Below are 6319 nucleotides of genomic sequence, written 5' to 3'. Positions count from 1 at the left end.
GTCTCCTCAGTGGCGGTCACATGCAGTACACGGACACGTCTCCTCAGTGGGGGTCACATGCAGTACACGGACACGTCTCCTCAGTGGCGGTCACATGCAGTACGCGGACACGTCTCCTGGTGGGGGTCACATGCAGTACGCGGACGCGTCTCCTCAGTGGCGGTCACATGCAGTACACGGACGCGTCTCCTCAGTGGCGGTCACATGCAGTACACGGACACGTCTCCTCAGTGGGGTCACATGCAGTACACGGACACGTCTCCTCAGTGGCGGTCACATGCAGGACACGGACACGTCTCCTCAGTGGGGGTCACATGCAGTACACGGACACGTCTCCTCAGTGGCGGTCACATGCAGTACACGGACGCGTCTCCTCAGTGGCGGTCACATGCAGTACAGGGACAGTCTCCTCAGTGGCGGTCACATGCAGTACACGGACGCGTCTCCTCAGTGGCGGTCACATGCAGTACACGGACGCGTCTCCTCAGTGGCGGTCACATGCCGTACACAAACGCGTCTCCTCAGTGGCGGTCACATGCAGTACACGGACACGTCTCCTCAGTGGGGGTCACATGCAGTACACGGACACGTCTCCTCAGTGGCGGTCACATGCAGGTACACGGACACGTCTCCTCAGTGGCGGTCACATGCAGTACACGGACGCGTCTCCTCAGTGGCGGTCACATGCAGTACACGGACACGTCTCCTCAGTGGCGGTCACATGCAGTACACGGACACGTCTCCTCAGTGGCATGTCACATGCAGTACACGGACGCGTCTCCTCAGTGGCGGCACATGCAGTACACGGACGCGTCTCATCAGTGGCGGTCACATGCAGTACACGGACGCGTCTCCTCAGTGGCGGTCACATGCAGTACACGGACGCGTCTCTCAGTGGCGGTCACATGCAGTACACGGACGCGTCTCCTCAGTGGCGGTCACATGCAGTACACGGACGCGTCTCCTCAGTGTCGGTCACATGCAGTACACGGACGCGTCTCATCAGTGGCGGTCACATGCAAGTACACGCACGCGTCTCCTCAGTGGCGGTCACATGCAGTAACGGACAGTTCTCCTCAGTGGCGGTCACATGCAGTACACGGACGCGTCTCCTCAGTGGCGGTCACATGCAGTACACGGACGCGTCTCCTCAGTGGCGGTCACATGCAGTACACGGACGCGTCTCCTCAGTGGCAGGTCCACATGCAGTACACGGACAGCGTCCCCAGTGTCGGTCACAGCATTACACGGACGCGTCTCCTCAGTGGCGGTCACATGCAGTACACGCACGCGTCTCCTCAGTGGCGGTCACATGCAGTACACGGACACGTCTCCTCAGTGGGGGTCACATGCAGTACACGGACACGTCTCCTCAGTGGCGGTCACATGCAGTACACGGACACGTCTCCTCAGTGGCGGTCACATGCAGTACACGGACGCGTCTCCTCAGTGGCAGTCACATGCAGTACACGGACGCGTCTCCTCAGTGGCGGTCACATGCAGTACACGGACACGTCTCCTCAGTGTCGGTCACATGCAGTACACGGACGCGTCTCCTCAGTGGCGGTCACATGCAGTACACGGACGCGTCTCCTCAGTGGCGGTCACATGCAGTACACGGACGCGTCTCCTCAGTGGCGGTCACATGCAGTACACGGACGCGTCTCCTCAGTGGCGGTCACATGCAGTACACGGACACGTCTCCTCAGTGGGGGTCACATGCAGTACACGGACACATCTCCTCAGTGGGGGTCACATGCAGTACACGGACACGTCTCCTCAGTGGCGGTCACATGCAGTACACGGACGCGTCTCCTCAGTGGCAGTCACATGCAGTACACGGACGCGTCTCCTCAGTGGCGGTCACATGCAGTACACGGACGCGTCTCCTCAGTGGCGGTCACATGCAGTACGCGGACCACGTCTCCTCAGTGGCGGTCACATGCAGTAGCGGACACGTCTCCTCAGTGGGGGTCACATGCAGTACACGGACGCGTCTCCTCAGTGGGGGTCACATGCAGTACACGGACGGCGTCTCCTCAGTGGCGGTCACATGCAGTACGCGGACGCGTCTCCTCAGTGGCGGTCACATGCAGTACGCGGACGCGTCTCCTCAGTGGCGGTCACATGCAGTACACGGACGCGTCTCCTCAGTGGCGGTCACATGCAGTACACGGACGCGTCGCCTCAGTGGCGGTCACATGCAGTACACGGACGCGTCTCCTCAGTGGCGGTCACATGCAGTACACGGACACGTCTCCTCAGTGGCGGTCACATGCAGTACGCGGACACGTCTCCTCAGTGGCGGTCACATGCAGTACGCGGACGGGTCTCCTCAGTGGCGGTCACATGCAGTACAGGGACGCGTCTCCTCAGTGGCGGTCACATGCAGTACACGGACGCGGTCTCCTCAGTGTCGGTCACATGCAGTACACGGACGCGTCTCCTCAGTGGCGGTCACATGCAGTACACGGACACGTCTCCTCAGTGGGGGTCACATGCAGTACGCGGACACGTCTCCTCAGTGGGGGTCACATGCAGTACACGGACACGTCTTCTCAGTGGCGGTCACATGCAGTACACGGACACGTCTCCTCAGTGGCGGTCACATGCAGTACACGGACGCGTCTCCTCAGTGTCGGTCACATGCAGTACACGGACGCGTCTCCTCAGTGGCGGTCACATGCAGTACACGGACACGTCTCCTCAGTGGGGGTCACATGCAGTACACGGACAAGTCTCCTCAGTGGGGGTCACATGCAGTACACGGACACGTCTTCTCAGTGGCGGTCACATGCAGTACACGGACACGTCTCCTCAGTGGCGGTCACATGCAGTCCACGGACGCGTCTCCTCAGTGGCAGTCACATGCAGTACACGGACGCGTCTCCTCAGTGGCGGTCACATGCAGTACACGGACGCGTCTCCTCAGTGTCGGTCACATGCAGTACACGGACGCGTCTCCTCAGTGGCGGTCACATGCAGTACACGGACGCGTCTCCTCAGTGGCAGTCACATGCAGTACACGGACGCGTCTCCTCAGTGGCGGTCACATGCAGTCCACGGACGCGTCTCCTCAGTGGCAGTCACATGCAGTACACGGACGCGTCTCCTCAGTGGCGGTCACATGCAGTACACGGACGCGTCTCCTCAGTGTCGGTCACATGCAGTACACGGACGCGTCTCCTCAGTGGCGGTCACATGCAGTACACGGACGCGTCTCCTCAGTGGCGGTCACATGCAGTACACGAACGCGTCTCCTCAGTGGCGGTCACATGCAGTACACGAACGCGTCTCCTCAGTGGGGGTCACATGCAGTACACGGACACGTCTCCTCAGTGGCGGTCACATGCAGTACACGGACGCGTCTCCTCAGTGGCAGTCACATGCAGTACACGGACGCGTCTCCTCAGTGGCAGTCACATGCAGTACACGGACGCGTCTCCTCAGTGGCGGGTCACATGCAGTACGCGGACACGTCTCCTCAGTGGCGGTCACATGCAGTACGCGGACACGTCTCCTCAGTGGGGGTCACATGCAGTACACGGACGCGTCTCCTCAGTGGGGGTCACATGCAGTACACGGACGCGTCTCCTCAGTGGCGGTCACATGCAGTACGCGGACGCGTCTCCTCAGTGGCGGTCACATGCAGTACGCGGACGCGTCTCCTCAGTGGCGGTCACATGCAGTACACGGACGCGTCTCCTCAGTGGCGGTCACATGCAGTACACGGACGCGTCTCCTCAGTGGCGGTCACATGCAGTACACGGACGCGTCTCCTCAGTGGCGGTCACATGCAGTACACGGACACGTCTCCTCAGTGGCGGTCACATGCAGTACGCGGACACGTCTCCTCAGTGGCGGTCACATGCAGTACGCGGACGGGTCTCCTCAGTGGCGGTCACATGCAGTACAGGGACGCGTCTCCTCAGTGGCGGTCACATGCAGTACACGGACGCGTCTCCTCAGTGTCGGTCACATGCAGTACACGGACGCGTCTCCTCAGTGGCGGTCACATGCAGTACACGGACACGTCTCCTCAGTGGGGGTCACATGCAGTACGCGGACACGTCTCCTCAGTGGGGGTCACATGCAGTACACGGACACGTCTTCTCAGTGGCGGTCACATGCAGTACACGGACACGTCTCCTCAGTGGCGGTCACATGCAGTACACGGACGCGTCTCCTCAGTGTCGGTCACATGCAGTACACGGACGCGTCTCCTCAGTGGCGGTCACATGCAGTACACGGACACGTCTCCTCAGTGGGGGTCACATGCAGTACACGGACAAGTCTCCTCAGTGGGGGTCACATGCAGTACACGGACACGTCTTCTCAGTGGCGGTCACATGCAGTACACGGACACGTCTCCTCAGTGGCGGTCACATGCAGTCCACGGACGCGTCTCCTCAGTGGCAGTCACATGCAGTACACGGACGCGTCTCCTCAGTGCGGTCACATGCAGTACCACGGACGCGTCTCCTCAGTGTCGGTCACATGCAGTACACGGACGCGTCTCCTCAGTGGCGGTCACATGCAGTACACGGACGCGTCTCCTCAGTGGCAGTCACATGCAGTACACGGACGCGTCTCCTCAGTGGCGGTTCACATGCAGTCCACGGACGCGTCTCCTCAGTGGCGGTCACATGCCTACCGCGCTCCCTCAGTGCGGTCACCCGTACACGGACGCGTTCCTCAGTGTCGGTCACATGCAGTACACGGACGCGTCTCCTCAGTGTCGGTCACATGCAGTACACGGACGCGTCTCCTCAGTGGCGGTCACAATGCAGTACACGGAACGCGTCTCCTCAGTGGCGGTCACATGCAGTACACGAACGCGTCTCCTCAGTGGGCGGTCACATGCAGTACACGGACGCGTCTCCTCAGTGGCGGTCACATGCAGTACACGGACGCGTCTCCTCAGTGGCGGTCACATGCAGTACCACGGACGCGTCTCCCTCAGTGGCGGTCACATGCAGTACACGGACGCGTCTCCTCAGTGGCGGTCACATGCAGTACACGGACGCGTCTCCTCAGTGGCGGTCAATCGTACACGGACCGCGTCTCCTCAGTGGCGGTCACATGCAGTACACGGACGCGTCTCCTCAGTGGCGGTCACATGCAGTACACGGACGCGTCTCCTCAGTGGCGGTCACATGCAGTACACGGACGCGTCTCCTCAGTGGCGGTCACATGCAGTACACGGACGCGTCTCCTCAGTGGCGGTCACATGCAGTACACGGACGCGTCTCCTCAGTGGCGGTCACATGCAGTACACGGACGCATCTCCTCAGTGGCGGTCACATGCAGTACACGGACGCGTCTCCTCAGTGGCGGTCACATGCAGTACACGGACGCGTCTCCTCAGTGGCGGTCACATGCAGTACACGGACGCGTCTCCTCAGTGGCGGTCACATGCAGTACACGGACGCGTCTCCTCAGTGGCGGGTCACATGCAGTACACGGACGCGTCTCCTCAGTGGCGGTCACATGCAGTACACGGACGCGTCTCCTCAGTGGCGGTCACATGCAGTACACGGACGCGTCTCCTCAGTGGCGGTCACATGCAGTAGCGGACGCGTCTCCTCAGTGGCGGTCACATGCAGTACAGGGACACGTCTCCTCAGTGGCGGTCACATGCAGTACACGGACGCGTCTCCTCAGGGGGTCACATGCAGTACACGGACGCGTCTCCTCAGTGGCGGTCACATGCAGTACACGGACGCGTCTCCTCAGTGGCGGTCACATGGGCAGACACGGACGCGTCTCCTCCTCAGTGGCGGTCACATGCAGTACACGGACGCGTCTCCTCAGTGGCGGTCACATGCAGTACACGGACGCGTCTCCTCAGTGGCGGTCACATGCAGTACACGGACGCGTCTCCTCAGTGGCGGTCACATGCAGTACACGCGTCTCCTCAGTGGCGGTCACATGCAGTACACGGACGCGTCTCCTCAGTGGCGGTCACATGCAGTACACGGACGCGTCTCCTCAGTGGCGGTCACATGCAGTACACGGACGCGTCTCCTCAGTGGCGGTCACATGCAGTACACGGACGGTCTCCTCAGTGGGGGTCACATGCAGTACACGGACACGTCTCCTCAGTGGCGGTCACATGCAGTACACGGACACGTCTCCTCAGTGGCGGTCACATGCAGTACACGGACGCGTCTCCTCAGTGGCGGTCACATGCAGTACACGGACGCGTCTCCTCAGTGGCGGTCACATGCAGTACACGGACGCGTCTCCTCAGTGGCGGTCACATGCAGTACACGGACGCGTCTCCTCAGTGGCGGTCACATGCAGTACACGGACGCGT

Source organism: Bufo gargarizans, unplaced genomic scaffold (assembly GCF_014858855.1).
Source record: "Bufo gargarizans isolate SCDJY-AF-19 unplaced genomic scaffold, ASM1485885v1 original_scaffold_1134_pilon, whole genome shotgun sequence".
Classification (NCBI taxonomy): Eukaryota; Metazoa; Chordata; class Amphibia; order Anura; family Bufonidae; genus Bufo; species Bufo gargarizans.
The sequence above is the reverse complement of the archived record's forward strand: the minus strand, read 5'-3'. Positions refer to the sequence as shown.